The following is a 26907-nucleotide window of genomic DNA, read 5'->3' on the forward strand; positions in this document are numbered from 1 at the left end:
ATGTTATATCGTTATAGCATATAACGTTATACGTTATATCGTTATACCATATAACGTTATACGTTATATCGTAATACTACATAACGTCATAACGTTATATCGTAATAACTACAAATCGTCATACGTTATATAGTATTAGTATACAACGTTATACGTTATATCGTATAATAATATATAAACGTTATACGTTATATCGTTATCGTATATAACGTTATAAGTTATATCGTTATAGTATATATAACGTTATACGCTATATCGTAATAGTATATAACGTTATACGTTATATCGTAATAGTATATAACGTTATACGTTATATCGTAATAGTATATAACGTTATACGTTATATCGTAATACTACATAAAGTCATACGTTATATCATATAGCATATAAAGTTATACGTTATATCGTAATACTACATAACGTTATACGCTATATCGTAATACTAAATAACGTTATACGCTATAACGTAATATTATAAAACGTTATACGCTATATCGTAGTACTAAATACGTTATACGCTATAACGTAATAGTATATAAAGTTATATCATAATAGTATATAACGTTATACGTTATATCGTTATAGATAATAACGTTATACGTTATATCGTTATACCATATAACGTTATACGTTATATCGTAATACTACATAAAGTCATACGTTATATCGTAATAGTATATAACATTATACGTTATATCGTAATAGTATACAACGTTAAACGTTATATCGTTATACTACATTATACTCATACTTTATATCGTAATAGTATATAACGTTATACGTTATATCGTAATTGTATATAACGTTATACGTATATCGTAATAGGATATAATGTTATACGTTATATCGTTATCGTATATAACGTTATTAAGTTTTATCGTTATCGTATAAAACGTTATACGCTATATCGTAATAGTATATAACGTTACACCCTATATCGTAGTACTATATAACGTTATACGTTATATCGGAATACTACATAACGTTATACGTTATATCGTAATAGTATATAACGTTATACGTTATATCGTAATACTCCATAACGTCAAACGTTATATCCTTATAGCATATAACGTTATACGTTATATCGTAATACTACATAACATCATACGTTATGTCGTAATAGTATATATACGTTATACGTTATATCGATATAATATATAACTTTATACGTTATATCGTTATCGTATAAAACGTTATACGCTATATAGTAATAGTATATAACGTTACACGCTATATCGTAATACTTTAAAAACGTTATACGTTATATCGTAATACTACATAACGTCATTCGTTATATCGTAATAGTATATAAACGTTATACGTTATATCGTTATACCATATATAACGTTATACGTTATATCGTTATACCATATAACGTTATACGTTATATCGTAATACTACATAACGTCATATGTTATATCGTTATAGCATATAACGTTATACGTTATATCGTGATACCATATAACGTTATACGTTATATCGTAATACTACATAACGTCATAAGTTATATCGTAATAGTATATAACATTATACGTTATATCGTAATAGTATACAACGTTAAACGTTATATCGTTATACCTACATTAAGTCATACTTTATATCGTAATAGTATATTACGTTATACGTTATATCGATATAATATATAACGTTGTACGTTATATCGTTATCGTTATAAAACGTTATACGCTATATCGTAATAGTATATAACGTTACACGCTATTATCGTAATACTATATTACGTTATACGTTATATCGAAGTACTCCATAACGTCAATCGTTATATCGTTATAGCATATAACGTTTATACGTTATATCGTAATACTACATAACGTCATACGTTATATCGTAATAGTATATAAACGTTATACGTTATATCGATATAATATATAACGTTATACGCTTATATCGATATCGTATAAAACGTTATACGCTATATCGTAATAGTATATAACGTTATACGTTTTATCGTAATAGTATATAACGTAATACGTTATATCGTAATAGTATATAACGTTATACGTTATATCGTAATACTACGTTAAGTCATACGTTATATCGTTATAGCATATAACGTTGTATGTTATATCGTAATACTAATAAAGTCATACCTTATATCGTTACAGCATATAAAGTTATACGTTATATCGTAATACTACATAACGTTATACGCTATATCGTAATACTATATAACGTTACACGCTATATCGTTAATACTATATAACGTTATACGTTATATCGTAATACTACATAACGTCATTCGTTATATCGTAATAGTATATAACGTTATACGTTATATAGTTATGGCATATAACGTTATACGTTATATCGTTATAGCATATAACGTTATACGTTATATCGTTATACCATATAACGTTATACGTTATATCGTAATAATACATAACGTCATGCGTTATATCGTTATAGCATATAAACGTTATACGTTATATCGTAATACTACATAACGTCATTCGTTATATCGTAATAGTATATAACGTTATACGTTACATCGTAATAGTATGTAACGTTATTACATTATATCGTAATACTACATAACGTCATACGTTATATCGTTATAGCATATAACGTTATACGTTATATCGTAATAACTACATAACGTCATTCGTTATATCGTAATAGTATATAACGTTTATACCATATATCGATATAATATATTACGTTGTACGTTATTTCGTTATCGTATAAAACGTTATACGCTATATCGTAATAGTATATAACGTTACACGCCATATCGTTGTACTATATAACGTTATACGTCATATCGTAATACTACTAAACGTCATACGTTATATCGTAATAGTATATAACGTCATACGTATATCGTAATACTCCATAACGTCAAACGTTATATCACTTATAGCATATAACGTTATACGTTATATCGTAATACTAATAACGTCATACGTTATATCGTAATAGTATATAACGTTATACGTTATATCGATATAATATATAACGTTGTACGTTATATCGTTATCGTATAAATACGTTATACACTATATCGTAATAGTATATAACGTTACACGCTATATCGTAATACTATATAACGTTATACGTTATATCGAAGTACTCCATAAATTCAATCGTTATATCGTTATAGCATATAACGTTATACGTTTATATCGTAATACTACATAACGTCATACGTTATAACGTAATAGTATATAACTTTATACGATGTATCGTCAATAGTATATAACGTTATGCGTTATAACGTAATAGTTTTATAACGTTATGCGTTATAACGTAATAGGTTTTATAACGCTATACGTTATAATGTAATAGTATATAACGTTATACGATATATTCGTAATAGTATAATGTTATGCGTTATAACGTAATAGTTTATAACGTTATACGTTATAACGTAATAGTACATAACGTCATTCGTTATATCGTAATAGTATATAACGTTATACGTTAAATTAGTTATGGGCTTATAACGTTATACGTTATAACGTAATAGTACAATACGTCATTCGTTATATCGTAATAGTATATAACGTTATACGTTATATCGTAATACTACATAACGTCATACGTTATATCGTAATAGTATATAACTTTATACGATGTATCGTAATAGTATATAACGTTATGCGTTATAACGTAATAGTTTATAACGTTATGCGTTATAACGTAATAGTTTATAACGCTATACGTTATAACGTAATAGTATATAACGTTATACGATATATCGTAATAGTATATAATGTTATGCGTTATAAACGTAATAGTTTATAACGTTATACGTTATAACGTAATAGTACATAACGTCATTCGTTATATCGTAATAGTATATAACGTTATACGTTATATAGTTATGGCTTATAAACGTTATACGTTATATCGTTAAGCATATAACGTTATACGTTATATCGTTATACCATATAATGTTATACGTTATATCGTAATACTACATAACGTCATACGTTATATCGTTATAGCATATAACGTTATACGTTGTATCCTTATACCATTATAACGTTATACGTTATATCGTAATACTACATAACGTCATTCGCTATATCGTAATACTATATAACGTTATACGTTATATCGTAATACTACATGACCTCATTCGTTATATCGTAATAGTATATAACGTTTATATGTTATATAGTTTTGGCATATAACGTTATACGTTATATTGTTATAGCATATAACGTTATACCTTATATCGATATAGTATATAACGTTATACGTTATTTCGTTATCGTATGAAACGTTATACGCTCTATCGTAATAGTATACAAACGTTACACGCTATATCGTAGTACTATATAACGTTATACGTCATATCGTAATACTACATAACGTCATACGTTATATCGTAATAATACATAACGTCATACGTTATATCGTTATAGCATATAACGTGATACGTTATATCGTAATACTACATAACGTCATTCGTTATATCGTAATAGTATATAACGTTATACGTTCATCGTAATAGTATGTAACGTTATACATTATATCGTAATACTACTTAACGTCATACGTTATATCGTTATAGCATATAACGTTATACGTTATATAGTAATACTACATAACGTCATTCGTTATATCGTAATAGTATATAACGTTATACATGATATCGATATAATATATAACGTTATACGTTATTTCGTTATCGTATGAAACGTTATACGCTATATCGTAATAGTATATAAAGTTACACGCTATATCGTAGTACTATATAACGTTATACGTCATATCGTAATACTACATAACGTCATACGTTATATCGTAATAGTATATAAACGTTATACGTTGTATCGTAATACTCCATAACGTCAACGTTATATCCTTATAGCATATAACGTTATACTTTATATCGTAATACTACATAACGTCATACGTTATGTCGTAATAGTATATAACGTTATACGTTATATCGATATAATATATAACGTTATACGTTATATCGTTATCGTATAAATCGTTATTCGCTATATGGTAATAGTATATAACGTTACACGCTATATCGTAATACTATACAACGTTATACGTTATATCGTAATACTACATAACGTCAAACGTTATATCGTTATAGCATATAACGTTATACGTTATATCGTAATAGTATATAACGTTATACCTTATATCGTAATAGTATATAATGTTATACGTTATATCGTAATACTACGTTAAGTCATACGTTATATCGTTATAGCATATAACGTTGTATGTTATATCGTAATACTACATAAAGTCATACCTTATATCGTTACAGCATATAAAGTTATACGTTATTTCGTAATACTACATAACGTTATACGCTATATCGTAATACTCTATAAACGTTACACGCTATATCGTAATACTATATAACGTTATACGTTATATCGTAATACTACATAACGTCATTCGTTATATCGTAATAGTATATAACGTTATACGTTATATAGTTATGGCATATAACGTTATACGTTATATCGTTATAGCTTATAACGTTATACGTTATATCATTATACCATATAACGTTATACGTTATATCGTTATACCATATAACGTTATACGTTATATCGTAATAATACATAACGTCATGCGTTATATCGTTATAGCATATAACGTTATACGTTATATCGTAATACTACATAACGTCATTCGTTATATCGTAATAGTATATAACGTTATACGTTACATCGTAATAGTATGTAACGTTATACATTATATCGTAATACTACATAAACGTCATACGTTATATCGTTATAGCATATAACGTTATACGTTATATCGTAATACTACATAACGTCATTCGTTATATCGTAATAGAATATAACGTTATACCATATATCGATATAATATAACGTTGTACGTTATTTCGTTATCGTATAAAACGTTATACGCTATATCGTAATAGTATATAACGTTACACGCCAAATCGTTGTACTATATAACGTTATACGTCATATCGTAATACTACATAACGTCATACGTTATATCGTAATAGTATATAACGTCATACGTTATATCGTAATACTCCATAACGTCAAACGTTATATCCTTATAGCATATAACGTTATACGTTATATCGTTAATACTACATAACGTCAATACGTTATATCGTAATAGTATATAACGTTATACGTTATATCGATATAATATATAACGTTGTACGTTATATCGTTATCGTATAAAACGTTATTACACTATATCGTAATAGTATATAACGTTACACGCTATATCGTAATACTATATAACGTTATACGTTATATCGAAGTACTCCATAAAGTCAATCGTTATATCGTTATAGCATATAACGTTATACGTTATATCGTAATACTACATAACGTCATACGTTATATCGTAATAGTATATAACTTTATACGATGTATCGTAATAGTATATAACGTTATGCGTTATAACGTAATAGTTTATAACGTTATGCGTTATAACGTAATAGTTTATAACGCTATACGTTATAACGTAATAGTATATAACGTTATACGATGTATCGTAATAGTATATAATGTTATGCGTTATAACGTAATAGTTTATAACGTTATACGTTATAACGTAATAGTACATAACGTCATTCGTTATATCGTAATAGTATATAACGTTATACGTTATATCGTAATACTACATAACGTCATACGTTATATCGTTATAGCATATAACGTTATACGTTATATCCTTATACAATATAACGTTATACGTTATATCGTAATACTACATAACGTCATACGTTATATCGTAATACTACAAAACGTCATACGTTATATCGTAATAGTATACAACGTTATACGTTACATCGTATTAGTATATAACGTTATACGTTATATCGTAATACTACATAACGTCAAACGTTATATCATTATAGCATATAACGTTATACGTTATATCGTAATACTACATAACATCATACGTTATATCGTAATAGTATATAACGTCATACGTTATACCGATATAATATATAACGTCATACGTTATATCGTAATAGTATATAACCTTATACGTTATATCGTAATAGTATATAACGTTATACGTTATATCGTAATAGTATATAACGTTATACGTTATATCGTTATTCGTATATAACGTTATACGTTATATCGTTATTGCACATGACGTTATACGTTATATCGTTATAGCATATAACGTTATACGTTATATCGTAATACTCCATAACGTTATACGCTATATCGTAATACTAAATAACGTTATACGCTATATCGTAATACTAAATAACGTTATACGCTATAACGTAATACAATATAACGTTATACGCTATATCGTAGTACTAAATAACGTTATACGCTATAAAGTAATAGTATATAAAGTTATATCATAATAGTATAATTACGTTATACGTTATATCGTTATAGCATATAACGTTATACGTTATATCGTTATACCATATAACGTTATACGTTATATCGTAATACTACATTAAGTCATACGTTATATCGTTATAGCATATAGCGTTATACGTTATATCGTAATACTACATAAAGTCATACGTTTTATCGTTATACTACATTAAGTCATACGTTATATCGTAATAGTATATAACGCTATACGTTATATCGTTATACCATATAACGTTATACGTTATATCGTAATACTACATAACGTCATACGTTATATAGTAATAGTATATAACGTTATACGTTATATCGTAATAGTATATAACGTTATACGTTATATCGTTATACTACATTAAGTCATACGTTATATCGTAATAGTATATAACGTTACACGTTATATCGTAATTGTATATAACGTTATACGTTATATCGTAATAGGATATAACGTTATACGTTATATCGTTATCTTATATAACGTTATACGTTATATCGTTATCGTATATAACGTTATAAGTTATATCGTTATCGTATAAAACGTTATACGCTATAGCGTAATAGTATATAACGTTACACGCTATATCGTAGTACTATATAACGTTACACGCTATATCGTAATACTATAACGTTATACGTTATATCGTAGTACTCCATAACGTCAAACGTTATATCATTATAGCATATAACGTTATACGTTATATCGTAATACTACATAACATCATACGTTATATCGTAATAGTATATAACGTCATACGTTATACCGATATAATATATAACGTCATACGTTATATCGTAATAGTATATAACCTTATACGTTATAACGTAATAGTTTATAACGTTATGCGTTATAACGTAATAGTATATAACGTTATACGCCAATATCGCAATGGTATATAACGTTATACGTTATATCGTAATAGTATATAACGTGATACGATGTATCGTAATAGTATATAATGTTATGCGTTGTAACGTAATAGTTTATAACGTTATACGTTATAACGTAATAGTACATAACGTTATACGCTATATCGTAATACTAAATAACGTTATACGCTACAACGTAATAATATGTAACGTTATACCCTATATCGTAATAGTATATAACGTTACGTGATGTATCGTAATAATTATATAACGATTATACGTTTATTATATATTATTACGATACATCACGTAACGTAATACTATTACGATATAGGGTATAACGTTACATATTATTACGTTGTAGCGTATAAACGTTATTTAGTATTACGATATAGCGTATAACGTTATGTACTATTACGTTATAACGTATAACGTTATAAACTATTACGTTACAACGCATAACATTATATACTATTACGATACATCGTATCACGTTATATACTATTACGATATAACGTATAACGTTATATACCATTGCGATATTGCGTATAACGTTATATACTATTACGTTATAACGCATAACGTTATAAACTATTACGTTATAACGTATAAGGTTATATACTATTACGATATAACGTATGACGTTATATATTATATCGGTATAACGTATGACGTTATATACTATTACGATATAACGTATGATGTTATGTAGTATTACGATATAACGTATAACGTTATATGCTATTATGATATAACGTTTGACGTTATGGAGTACTACGATATAACGTATAACGTTTGACGTTATGGAGTACTACGATATAACGTATAACGTTATATAGTATTACGATATAGCGTGTAACGTTATATAGTACTACGATATAGCGTGTAACGTTATATACTATTACGCTATAGCGTATAACGTTTTATACGATAACGATATAACTTATAACGTTATATACGATAACGATATAACGTATAACGTTATATAAGATAACGATATAACGTATAACGTTATATCCTATTACGATATAACGTATAACGTTATATACAATTACGATATAACGTGTAACGTTATATACTATTACGATATAACGTATGACTTAATGTAGTATAACGATATAACGTATAACGTTATATACTATTACGATATAACGTATAACGTTATATACTATTACGATATAACGTATGACGTTATGTAGTATTACGATATAACGTATAACGTTATATGGTATAACGATATAACGTATAGCGTTATATACTATTACGATATAACGTATGACTTAATGTAGTATAACGATAAAACGTATGACTTTATGTAGTATTACGATATAACGTATAACGCTATATGCTATAACGATATAACGTATGACTTAATGTAGTATTACGATATAACGTATAACGTTATATGGTATAACGATATAACGTATAACGTTATATGCTATAACGATATAACGTATAACGTAATATACTATTATGATATAACTTTATATACTATTACGTTATAGCGTATAACGTTATTTAGTACTACGATATAGCGTATAACGTTATATTGTATTACGTTATAGCGTATAACGTTATTTAGTATTACGATATAGCGTATAACGTTATTTAGTATTACGATATAGCGTATAACGTTATGGAGTATTACGATATAACGTATAACGTTATATGCTATAACGATATAACGTATAACGTCATGTGCAATAACGATATAACGTATAACGTTATATACGATAACGATATAACGTATAACGTTATATACTATTACGATATAACGTATAACGTTATATACTATTACGATATAACGTATAAGGTTATATACTATTACGATATAACGTATGACGTTATATATTATATCGGTATAACGTATGACGTTATATACTATTACGATATAACGTATGATGTTATGTAGTATTACGATATAACGTATAACGTTATATGCTATAATGATATAACGTTTGACGTTATGTAGTATTACGATATAACGTATAACGTTATATACTAATACGATGTAACGTATAACGTTGTATACTATTACGATATAACGTATGACGTTTTGTAGTATTACGATATAACGTATGACGTTATGTAGTATTACGATATAACGTATAACGTTATATGGTATAAGGATATAACGTATAACGTTATATGCTATAACGATATAACGTATGACGTTATGTAGTATTACGATATAACGTATAACGTTATATACTATTACGATATAACGAATGACGTTATGTACTATTACGTTATAACGTATAACGTTATAAACTATTACGTTATAACGCATAACATTATATACTATTACGATACATCGTATAACGTTATATACTATTACGTTATAACGTATAGCGTTATAAACTATTACGTTATAACGCATAACGTTATAAACTATTACGTTATAACGCATAACGTTATATACTATTACGATACATCGTATAAAGTTATATACTATTACGATATAACGTATGACGTTATGTAGTATTACGATATAACGTATAACGTTATATGCTATAACGATATAACGATTGACTTTATGGAGTACTTCGATATAACGTATAACGTTATATAGTATTACGATATAGCGTGTAACGTTATATACTATTACGATATAGTGTATAACGTTTTATACGATAACGATATAACGTACAACGTTATATATTATATCGATATAACGTATAACGTTATATACTATTACGATATAACGTATGACGTTATGTAGTATTACGATATAACGTATAACGTTATATGCTATAAGGATATAACGTTTGACGTTATGGAGTATTACGATATAACGTATGACGTTATATACTATTACGATATAACGTATGACGTTATGTAGTATTACGATATGACGTATAACGTTATATAGTACAACGATTTGGCGTGTAACGTTATATACTATTACGATATAGCGTATAACGTTTTATACGATAACGAAATAACGTACAACGTTATATATTATATCGATATATGGTATAACGTTATATTCTATTACGATATAACGAATGACGTTATGTAGTATTACGATATAACGTATAACGTTATATGCTATAACGATATAACGTATGACGTTATGTAGTATTACGATATAATGTATAACGTTACATACTATTACGATGTAACGTATAACGTTATATACTATTACGATATAACGAATGACGTTATGTAGTATTACGATATAACGTATAACGTTATATGCTATAACGATATAACGCATGACGTTATGTATTATTACGATATAACGTATAACGTTATATGGTATAACGATATAACGTATAACGTTATATGGTATAATGATATAACGTATAACGTTATATGCTATAACGATATAACGTATAACGTTATATGCCATAACTATATAACGTATAACGTTATATACTATTACGATATAACGAATGACGTTATGTAGTATTACGATATAACGTATAACGTTATATAGTATTACGATATAGCGTGTAACGTTATATAGTATTACGATATAGCGTATAACGTTATGTAGTATTACGATATAACGTATAACTTTATATGCTGTAACGATATAAGGTATGACTTTATGTAGTATTACGATATAACATACAACGTTATATGCTATAACGATATAACGTATGACTTAACGTAGTATTACGATATAACGTATAACATTATATACTATTACGATATAAGGTATAACGTTATATACTATTACGATATAACGTATAACGTTATATGCTATAACGATATAACGTTTGACGTTATGTAGTATTACGATATAACGTATAACGTTGTATAGTATTACGATATAGCGTGTAACGTTATATACTATTACCATATAGCGTATAACGATTTATACGATAACGATATAACGTATAACGTTATATATTATATCGATATAACGTATAACGTTATATACTATTACGACATAACGTATGACGTTATGTAGTATTACGATATAAAGTATAACGTTATATGCTATAAGGATATAACGTTTGACGTTATGGAGTATTACGATACAACGTATAACGTTATATACTATTACGATATAACGTATGACGTTATGTAGTATTACGATATGACGTATAACGTTATATAGTACTACGATATAGCGTGTAACGTTATATACTATTACGATATAGCGTATAACGTTTCATACGATAACGAAATAACGTATAACGTTATATATTATATCGATATCAGGTATAACGTTATATACTATTACGATATAACGAATGACGTTATGTAGTATTACTATATAACGTATAACGTTATATGCTATAACGATATAACGTATGACGTTAAGTAGTATTACGATATAATGTATAACGTTACATACTATTACGATGTAACGTATAACGTTATATACTATTACGATATAACGAATGACGTTATGTAGTATTACGATATAACGTATCACGTTATATGCTATAACGATATAACGTATGACGTTATGTATTATTACGATATAACGTATGACGTTATGTAGTATTACGATATGACGTATAACGTTATATAGTACTACGATATAGCGTGTAACGTTGTATACTATTACGATAGAGCGTATAACGTTTCATACGATAACGAAATAACGTATAACGTTATATACTATATCGATATAAGGTATAACGTTATATGCTATAACAATATAACGTATAACGTTATATGCCATAACTATATAACATATAACGTTATATACTATTACGATATAACGAATGAGGTCATGTAGTATTACGATATAACGTATAACGTTATATAGTATTACGATATAGCGTATGACGTTATGTAGTATTACGATATAACGTATAACGTTATATGGTATAAGGATACAACGTATAACGTTATATGCTATAACGATATAACGTATGACGTTATGTAGTATTACGATATAACGTATAACATTATATGGTATAACGATATAACGTATAACGTTATATGCTATAACGATATAACGTATAACGTTATAAGCCATAACTATATAACGTATAACGTTATATACTATTACGATATAACGAATGACGTTATGTACTATTACGTTATAACGTATAACGTTATAAACTATTACGTTATAACGCATAACATTATATACTATTACGATATATCGTATAACGTTATATACTATTACGTTATAACGTATAGCGTTATAAACTATTACGTTATAACGCATAACGTTATAAACTATTACGTTATAACGCATAACGTTATATACTATTACGATACATCGTATAAAGTTATATACTATTACGATATAACGTATGACGTTATGTAGTATTACGATATAACGTATAACGTTATATACTATTACGATATAACGAATGACGTTATGTACTATTACGTTATAACGTATAACGTTATAAGCCATAACTATATAACGTATAACGTTATATACTATTACGATATAACGAATGACGTTATGTACTATTACGTTATAACGTATAACGTTATAAACTATTACGTTATAACGCATAACATTATATACTATTACGATATATCGTATAACGTTATATACTATTACATTATAACGTATAGCGTTATAAACTATTACGTTATAACGCATAACGTTATAAACTATTACGTTATAACGCATAACGTTATATACTATTACGATACATCGTATAAAGTTATATACTATTACGTTATAACGTATGACGTTATGTAGTATTACGATATAACGTATAACGTTATATGCTATAACGATATAACGATTGAATTTATGGAGTACTTCGATATAACGTATAACGTTATATAGTATTACGATATAGCGTGTAACGTTATATACTATTACGATATAGTGTATAACGTTTTATACGATAACGATATAACGTACAACGTTATATATTATATCGATATAACGTATAACGTTATATACTATTACGATATAACGTATGACGTTATGTAGTATTACGATATAACGTATAACGTTATATGCTATAAGGATATAACGTTTGACGTTATGGAGTATTACGATATAACGTATGACGTTATATACTATTACGATATAACGTATGACGTTATGTAGTATTACGATATGACGTATAACGTTATATAGTACAACGATATGGCGTGTAACGTTATATACTATTACGATATAGCGTATAACGTTTTATACGATAACGAAATAACGTACAACGTTATATATTATATCGATATATGGTATAACGTTATATACTATTACGATATAACGAATGACGTTATGTAGTATTACGATATAACGTATAACGTTATATGCTATAACGATATAACGTATGACGTTATGTAGTATTACGATATAATGTATAACGTTACATACTATTACGATGTAACGTATAACGTTATATACTATTACGATATAACGAATGACGTTATGTAGTATTACGATATAACGTATAACGTTATATGCTATAACGATATAACGCATGACGTTATGTATTATTACGATATAACGTATAACGTTATATGGTATAACGATATAACGTATAACGTTATATGCTATAACGATATAACGTATAACGTTATATGCCATAACTATATAACGTATAACGTTATATACTATTACGATATAACGAATGACGTTATGTAGTATTACGATATAACGTATAACGTTATATAGTATTACGATATAGCGTGTAACGTTATATAGTATTACGATATAGCGTATAACGTTATGTAGTATTACGATATAACGTATAACTTTATATGCTGTAACGATATAAGGTATGACTTTATGTAGTATTACGATATAACATACAACGTTATATGCTATAACGATATAACGTATGACTTAACGTAGTATTACGATATAACGTATAACGTTATATACTATTACGATATAACGTATAACGTTATATACTATTACGATATAACGTATAACGTTATATACTATTACGATATAGCGTATAACGTTTTATACGATATCGATATAACGTATAACGTTATATATTATATCGATATAACGTATAACGTTATATACTATTACGATATAACGTATGACGTTATGTAGTATTACGATATAACGTATAACGTTATATGCTATAACGATATAACGATTGACGTTATGGAGTACTTCGATATAACGTATAACGTAATATAGTATTACGATATAGCGTGTAACGTTATATACTATTACGATATAGCGTATAACGTTTTATACGATAACGATATAACGTACAACGTTATATATTATATCGATATAACGTATAACGTTATATACTATTACGATATAAAGTATGACTTAATGTAGTATAACGATATAACGTTTAACGTTGTATACTATTACGATATAACGTATAATGTTATATACTATTACGATATAACGTATGACGTTATGTAGTATTACGATATAACGTATAACGTTATATGGTATCACGATATAACGTATAACGTTATATGCTATAACGATATAACATATGACGTTATGTAGTATTACGATATAACGTATAACGTTATATGGTATAACGATATAACGTATAACGTTATATGGTATAACGATATAACGTATAACGTTATATACTATTACGATATAACGAATGACGTTATGTAGTATTACGATATAACGTATAACGTTTTATAGTATTACGATATAGCGTGTAACGTTATATACTATTACGATATAGCGTATAACGTTTTATACGATAACGATATAACGTATAAAGTTATATATTATATCGATATAACGTATAACGTTATATACTATTACGACATAACGTATGATGTTATGTAGTATTACGATATAACGTATAACGTTATATGCTATAAGGATATAACGTTTGACGTTATGGAGTATTACGATATAACGTATAACGTTATATACTATTACGATATAACGTATAACGTTATGTAGTATTCCGATATAACGTATAACGTTATATAGTACTACGATATAGGGTGTAACGTTATATACTATTACGATATAGCGTATAACGTTTTATACGATAACGATATAACTTATAACGTTATATACGATAACGATATAACGTATAACATTATATCCTATTACGATATAACGTATAACGTTATATACAATTACGATATAACGTATAACGTTATATACTATTACGATATAAAGTATGAGTTAATGTAGTATAACGATATAACGTTTAACGTTGTATACTATTACGATATAACGTATAATGTTATATACTATTACGATATAACGTATGACGTTATGTAGTATTACGATATAACGTATAACGTTATATGGTATAACGATATAACGTATAACGTTATATGCTATAACGATATAACGTATAACGTTATATACTATTATGATATAACTTTATATACTATTACGTTATAGCGTATAACGTTATTTAGTACTACGATATAGCGTATAACGTTATATAATATTACGTTATAGCGTATAACGTTATTTAGTATTACGATATAGCGTATAACGTTATGTAGTATTACGATATAACGTATAACTTTATATGCTATATGATATAACGTATGACTTTATGTAGTATTACGATATAACGTATAACGTTATATACTATTACGATATAACGTATAACGTTATATACTATTACGATATAACGTATAACGTTATATACTATTACGATATAGCGTATAACGTTTTATACGATAACGATATAACTTATAACGTTATATACGATAACGATATAACGTATAACGTTATATAGTATTATACGATATAACGTATAACGTTGTATACTATTACGATATAACGTATGACGATTTGTAGTATTACGATATAACGTATGACGTTATGTAGTATTACGATATAACGTATAACGTTATATGGTATAACGATATAACGTATAACGTTATATGCTATAACGATATAACATATGACGTTATGTAGTATTACGATATAACGTATAACGTTATATGGTATAACGATATAACGTATAACGTTATATGCTATAACGATATAACGTATAACGTTATATGCCATAACGATATAACATATGACGTTATGTAGTATTACGATATAACGTATAACGTTATATGGTATAACGATATAACGTATAACGTTATATACTATTGCGATATAACGAATGACGTTATGTAGTATTACGATATAACGTATAACGTTTTATAGTATTACGATATAGCGTGTAACGTTATATACTATTACGATATAGCGTATAACGTTTTATACGATAACGATATAACGTATAACGTTATATATTATATCGATATAACGTATAACGTTATATACTATTACGACATAACGTATGATGTTATGTAGTATTACGATATAACGTTTAACGTTGTATACTATTACGATATAACGTATAATGTTATATACTATTACGATATAACGTATGACGTTATGTAGTATTACGATATAACGTATAACGTTATATTGTATAACGATATAACGTATAACATTATATACTATTACGATATAAAGTATGACTTAATGTAGTATAACGATATAACGTTTAACGTTGTATACTATTACGATATAACGTATAATGTTATATACTATTACGATATAACGTATGACGTTATGTAGTATTACGATATAACGTATAACGTTATATGGTATAACGATATAACGTATAACGTTATATGCTATAACGATATAACATATGACGTTATGTAGTATTACGATATAACGTATAACGTTATATGGTATAACGATATAACGTATAACGTTATATACTATTACGATATAACGAATGACGTTATGTAGTATTACGATATAACGTATAACGTTTTATAGTATTACGATATAGCGTGTAACGTTATATACTATTACGATATAGCGTATAACGTTTTATACGATAACGATATAACGTATAAAGTTATATATTATATCGATATAACGTATAACGTTATATACTATTACGACATAACGTATGATGTTATGTAGTATTACGGTATAACGTATAACGTTATATGCTATAAGGATATAACGTTTGACGTTATGGAGTATTACGATATAACGTATAACGTTATATACTATTACGATATAACGTATAACGTTATGTAGTATTCCGATATAACGTATAACGTTATATAGTACTACGATATAGGGTGTAACGTTATATACTATTACGATATAGCGTATAACGTTTTATACGATAACGATATAACTTATAACGTTATATACGATAACGATATAACGTATAACATTATATCCTATTACGATATAACGTATAACGTTATATACAATTACGATATAACGTATAACGTTATATACTATTACGATATAAAGTATGACTTAATGTAGTATAACGATATAACGTTTAACGTTGTATACTATTACGATATAACGTATAATGTTATATACTATTATGATATAACTTTATATACTATTACGTTATAGCGTATAACGTTATTTAGTACTACGATATAGCGTATAACGTTATATAATATTACGTTATAGCGTATAACGTTATTTAGTATTACGATATAGCGTATAACGTTATGTAGTATTACGATATAACGTATAACTTTATATGCTATATGATATAACGTATGACTTTATGTAGTATTACGATATAACGTATAACGTTATATGCTATAACGATATAAAGTATGACTTAATGTAGTATTACGATATAACGTATGATGTTATATAGTATTACGATATAACGTATAACGTAATATGCTATAACGATATAACGTGTAACGTTATATACTCTTATGATATAACTTTATATACGATTACGTTATAGCGTATAACGTTATTTAGTATTACGGAATAGCGTATAACGTTATACACCATTGCGATATTGCGTATAACGTTATATACTATTACGTTATAGCGTATGACGTTATAGATTAATACGATATAGGTTGTAACGTTTATATACTACTGAGATATAACGTATATCGTTATATATTATTACGATACATCACGTAACGTTATATACTATTACGATATAGGGTATAACGTTACATATTATTACGTTGTAGCGTATAACGTTATTTAGTATTACGATATAGCGTATAACGTTATGTACTATTACGTTATAACGTATAACGTTATAAACTATTACGTTACAACGCATAACATTATATACTATTACGATACATCGTATCACGTTATATACTATTACGATATAACGTATAACGTTATATACCATTGCGATATTGCGTATAACGTTATATACTATTACGTTATAACGCATAACGTTATAAACTATTACGTTATAACGTATAAGGTTATATACTATTACGATATAACGTATGACGTTATATATTATATCGGTATAACGTATGACGTTATATACTATTACGATATAACGTATGATGTTATGTAGTATTACGATATAACGTATAACGTTATATGCTATAATGATATAACGTTTGACGTTATGGAGTACTACGATATAACGTATAACGTTATATAGTATTACGATATAGCGTGTAACGTTATATAGTACTACGATATAGCGTGTAACGTTATATACTATTACGCTATAGCGTATAACGTTTTATACGATAACGATATAACTTATAACGTTATATACGATAACGATATAACGTATAACGTTATATAAGATAACGATATAACGTATAACGTTATATCCTATTACGATATAACGTATAACGTTATATACAATTACGATATAACGTGTAACGTTATATACTATTACGATATAACGTATGACTTAATGTAGTATAACGATATAACGTATAACGTTATATACTATTACGATATAACGTATAACGTTATATACTATTACGATATAACGTATGACGTTATGTAGTATTACGATATAACGTATAACGTTATATGGTATAACGATATAACGTATAGCGTTATATACTATTACGATATAACGTATGACTTAATGTAGTATAACGATAAAACGTATGACTTTATGTAGTATTACGATATAACGTATAACGCTATATGCTATAACGATATAACGTATGACTTAATGTAGTATTACGATATAACGTATAACGTTATATGGTATAACGATATAACGTATAACGTTATATGCTATAACGATATAACGTATAACGTAATATACTATTATGATATAACTTTATATACTATTACGTTATAGCGTATAACGTTATTTAGTACTACGATATAGCGTATAACGTTATATTGTATTACGTTATAGCGTATAACGTTATTTAGTATTACGATATAGCGTATAACGTTATTTAGTATTACGATATAGCGTATAACGTTATGGAGTATTACGATATAACGTATAACGTTATATGCTATAACGATATAACGTATAACGTTATATGCTATAACGATATAACGTATAACGTCATGTGCAATAACGATATAACGTATAACGTTATATACGATAACGATATAACGTATAACGTTATATACTATTACGATATAACGTATAACGTTATATACTATTACGATATAACGTATAAGGTTATATACTATTACGATATAACGTATGACGTTATATATTATATCGGTATAACGTATGACGTTATATACTATTACGATATAACGTATGATGTTATGTAGTATTACGATATAACGTATAACGTTATATGCTATAATGATATAACGTTTGACGTTATGTAGTATTACGATATAACGTATAACGTTATATACTAATACGATGTAACGTATAACGTTGTATACTATTACGATATAACGTATGACGTTTTGTAGTATTACGATATAACGTATGACGTTATGTAGTATTACGATATAACGTATAACGTTATATGGTATAAGGATATAACGTATAACGTTATATGCTATAACGATATAACGTATGACGTTATGTAGTATTACGATATAACGTATAACGTTATATACTATTACGATATAACGAATGACGTTATGTACTATTACGTTATAACGTATAACGTTATAAACTATTACGTTATAACGCATAACATTATATACTATTACGATACATCGTATAACGTTATATACTATTACGTTATAACGTATAGCGTTATAAACTATTACGTTATAACGCATAACGTTATAAACTATTACGTTATAACGCATAACGTTATATACTATTACGATACATCGTATAAAGTTATATACTATTACGATATAACGTATGACGTTATGTAGTATTACGATATAACGTATAACGTTATATGCTATAACGATATAACGATTGACTTTATGGAGTACTTCGATATAACGTATAACGTTATATAGTATTACGATATAGCGTGTAACGTTATATACTATTACGATATAGTGTATAACGTTTTATACGATAACGATATAACGTACAACGTTATATATTATATCGATATAACATATAACGTTATATACTATTACGATATAACGTATGACGTTATGTAGTATTACGATATAACGTATAACGTTATATGCTATAAGGATATAACGTTTGACGTTATGGAGTATTACGATATAACGTATGACGTTATATACTATTACGATATAACGTATGACGTTATGTAGTATTACGATATGACGTATAACGTTATATAGTACAACGATTTGGCGTGTAACGTTATATACTATTACGATATAGCGTATAACGTTTTATACGATAACGAAATAACGTACAACGTTATATATTATATCGATATATGGTATAACGTTATATTCTATTACGATATAACGAATGACGTTATGTAGTATTACGATATAACGTATAACGTTATATGCTATAACGATATAACGTATGACGTTATGTAGTATTACGATATAATGTATAACGTTACATACTATTACGATGTAACGTATAACGTTATATACTATTACGATATAACGAATGACGTTATGTAGTATTACGATATAACGTATAACGTTATATGCTATAACGATATAACGCATGACGTTATGTATTATTACGATATAACGTATAACGTTATATGGTATAACGATATAACGTATAACGTTATATGGTATAATGATATAACGTATAACGTTATATGCTATAACGATATAACGTATAACGTTATATGCCATAACTATATAACGTATAACGTTATATACTATTACGATATAACGAATGACGTTATGTAGTATTACGATATAACGTATAACGTTATATAGTATTACGATATAGCGTGTAACGTTATATAGTATTACGATATAGCGTATAACGTTATGTAGTATTACGATATAACGTATAACTTTATATGCTGTAACGATATAAGGTATGACTTTATGTAGTATTACGATATAACATACAACGTTATATGCTATAACGATATAACGTATGACTTAACGTAGTATTACGATATAACGTATAACATTATATACTATTACGATATAAGGTATAACGTTATATACTATTACGATATAACGTATAACGTTATATGCTATAACGATATAACGTTTGACGTTATGTAGTATTACGATATAACGTATAACGTTGTATAGTATTACGATATAGCGTGTAACGTTATATACTATTACCATATAGCGTATAACGATTTATACGATAACGATATAACGTATAACGTTATATATTATATCGATATAACGTATAACGTTATATACTATTACGACATAACGTATGACGTTATGTAGTATTACGATATAAAGTATAACGTTATATGCTATAAGGATATAACGTTTGACGTTATGGAGTATTACGATACAACGTATAACGTTATATACTATTACGATATAACGTATGACGTTATGTAGTATTACGATATGACGTATAACGTTATATAGTACTACGATATAGCGTGTAACGTTATATACTATTACGATATAGCGTATAACGTTTCATACGATAACGAAATAACGTATAACGTTATATATTATATCGATATCAGGTATAACGTTATATACTATTACGATATAACGAATGACGTTATGTAGTATTACTATATAACGTATAACGTTATATGCTATAACGATATAACGTATGACGTTAAGTAGTATTACGATATAATGTATAACGTTACATACTATTACGATGTAACGTATAACGTTATATACTATTACGATATAACGAATGACGTTATGTAGTATTACGATATAACGTATCACGTTATATGCTATAACGATATAACGTATGACGTTATGTATTATTACGATATAACGTATGACGTTATGTAGTATTACGATATGACGTATAACGTTATATAGTACTACGATATAGCGTGTAACGTTGTATACTATTACGATAGAGCGTATAACGTTTCATACGATAACGAAATAACGTATAACGTTATATACTATATCGATATAAGGTATAACGTTATATGCTATAACGATATAACGTATAACGTTATATGCCATAACTATATAACATATAACGTTATATACGATAACAATATAACTTATAACGTTATATACGATAACGATATAACGTATAACGTTATATAGTATTACGATACAGCGTGCAACGTTATATACTAATACGATGTAACGTATAACGTTGTATACTATTACGATATAACGTATGACGTTTTGTAGTATTACGATATAACGTATGACGTTATGTAGTATTACGATATAACGTATAACGTTATATGGTATAAGGATATAACGTATAACGTTATATGCTATAACGATATAACGTATAACGTAATATACTGTTATGATATAACTTTATATACTATTACGTTATAGCGTATAACGTTATTTAGTACTACGATATAGCGTATAACGTTATAGCGTATAACGTTATATAGTATTACGTTATAGCGTATAACGATATATAGTATTACGATATAGCGTATAACGTTATGTAGTATTACGATATAACGTATAACTTTATATGCTGTAACGATATAAGGTATGACTTTATGTAGTATTACGATATAACATACAACGTTATATGCTATAACGATATAACGTATGACTTAACGTAGTATTACGATATAACGTATAACGTTATATACTATTACGATATAACGTATAACGTTATATACTATTACGATATAACGTATAACGTTATATACTATTACGATATAGCGTATAACGTTTTATACGATATCGATATAACGTATAACGTTATATATTATATCGATATAACGTATAACGTTATATACTATTACGATATAACGTATGACGTTATGTAGTATTACGATATAACGTATAACGTTATATGCTATAACGATATAACGATTGACGTTATGGAGTACTTCGATATAACGTATAACGTTATATAGTATTACGATATAGCGTGTAACGTTATATACTATTACGATATAGCGTATAACGTTTTATACGATAACGATATAACGTACAACGTTATATATTATATCGATATAACGTATAACGTTATATACTATTACGATATAACGTATGACGTTATGTAGTATTACGATATAACGTATAACGTTATATGCTATGACGATATAACGTTTGACGTTATGCAGTATTACGATATAACGTATAACGTTATATAGTATTACGATATAGCGTGTAGCTTTATATGCTATTACGATATAACGTATAACGTTATATACCATTACGATATAACGTATGACGTTATGTAGTATTACGATATAACGTATAACGTTATATAGTATTACGATATAGCGTGTAACGTTATATTCTATTACCATATAGCGTCTAACGATTTATACGATAACGATATAACGTATAACGTTATATATTATATCGATATAACGTATAACGTTATATACTATTACGACATAACGTATGACGTTATGTAGTATTACGATATAACGTATAACGTTATATGCTATAAGGATATAACGTCTGACGTTATGGAGCATTACGATACAACGTATAACGTTATATACTATTACGATATAACGTATGACGTTATGTAGTATTACGATATGACGTATAACGTTATATAGTACTACGATATAGCGTGTAACGTTATATACTATTACGATATAGCGTATAACGTTTCATACGATAACGAAATAACGCATAACGTTATATATTATATCGATATAAGGTATAACGTTATATACTATTACGATATAACGAATGACGTTATGTAGTATTACGATATAACGTATAACGTTATATGCTATAACGATATAACGTATAACGTTATATACTATTACGATATAACGAATGACGTTATGTAGTATTACAATGTATCGTATCACGTTATATGCTATAACGATATAATTTATGACGTTATGTATTATTACGATATAACGTATGACGTTATGTAGTATTACGATATGACGTATAACGTTATATAGTACTACGATATAGCGTGTAAGGTTATATACTATTACGATATAGCGTATAACGTTTCATACGATATCGAAATAACGTATAACGTTATATATTATATCGATATAAGGTATAACGTTATATGCTATAACGATATAACATATAACGTTATATGCCATAACTATATAACGTATAACGTTATATACTATTACGATATAACGAATGACGTCATGTAGTATTACGATATAACGTATAACGTTATATAGTATTACGATATAGCGTGTAACGTTATATAGTATTACGATATAACGTGTAACGTTATATACTATTACGATATAGCGCATAACGTTTTATACGATAACGATATAACGTACAACGTTATATATTATATCGCGATAACGTATAACGTTATATACTATTACGATATAACGTATGACGTTATGTAGTATTACGATATAACGTATAACGTTATATGCTATAACGATATAACGTTTGACGTTATGGAGTATTACGATATAACGTATAACGTTATATGCTATAACGATATAACGTATAACGTTATATGCAATAACGATATAACGTATAACGTTATATACGATAACAATATAACTTATAACGTTATATACGATAACGATATAACGTATAACGTTATATAGTATTACGATATAGCGTTCAACGTTATATACTAATACGATGTAACGTATAACGTTGTATACTATTACGATATAACGTATGACGTTTTGTAGTATTACTTTATAACGTATGACGTTATGAAGTATTACGATATAACGTATAACGTTATATGCTATAACGATATAACGATTGACGTTATGGAGTACTTCGATATAACGTATAACGTTATATAGTATTACGATATAGCGTGTAACGTTATATACTATTACGATATAACGTATAACGTTTTATACGATAACGATATAACGTACAACGTTATATATTATATCGATATAACGTATAACGTTATATACTATTACGATATAACGTATGACGTTATGTAGTATTACGATATATCGTATAACGTTATATGCTATGACGATATAACGTTTGACGTTATGGAGTATTACGATATAACGTATAACGTTATATAGTATTACGATATAGCGTGTAGCTTTATATGCTATTACGATATAACGTATAACGTTATATACCATTACGATATAACGTATGACGTTATGTAGTATTACGATATAACGTATAACGTTATATAGTATTACGATATAGCGTGTAACGTTATATACTATTACCATATAGCGTCTAACGATTTATACGATAACGATATAACGTATAACGTTATATATTATATCGATATAAGGTATAACGTTATATACTATTACGATATAACGAATGACGTTATGTAGTATTACGATATAACGTATAACGTTATATGGTATAACGATATAACGTATAACGTTATATGGTATAACGATATAACGTATAACGTTATATGCTATAACGATATAACGTATAACGTTATATACTATTACGATATAACGTATAACGTTATATACTATTACGATATAGCGTATAACGTTTTATACGATATCGATATAACGTATAACGTTATATATTATACCGATATAACGTATAACGTTATATACTATTACGATATAACGTATGACGTTATGTAATATTACGATATAACGTATAACGTTATATGCTATAACGATATAACGATTGACGTTATGAAGTACTTCGATA

This window comes from Bombus affinis, unplaced genomic scaffold (genome assembly GCF_024516045.1).
Source record: "Bombus affinis isolate iyBomAffi1 unplaced genomic scaffold, iyBomAffi1.2 ctg00000083.1, whole genome shotgun sequence".
Taxonomy (NCBI): domain Eukaryota; kingdom Metazoa; phylum Arthropoda; class Insecta; order Hymenoptera; family Apidae; genus Bombus; species Bombus affinis.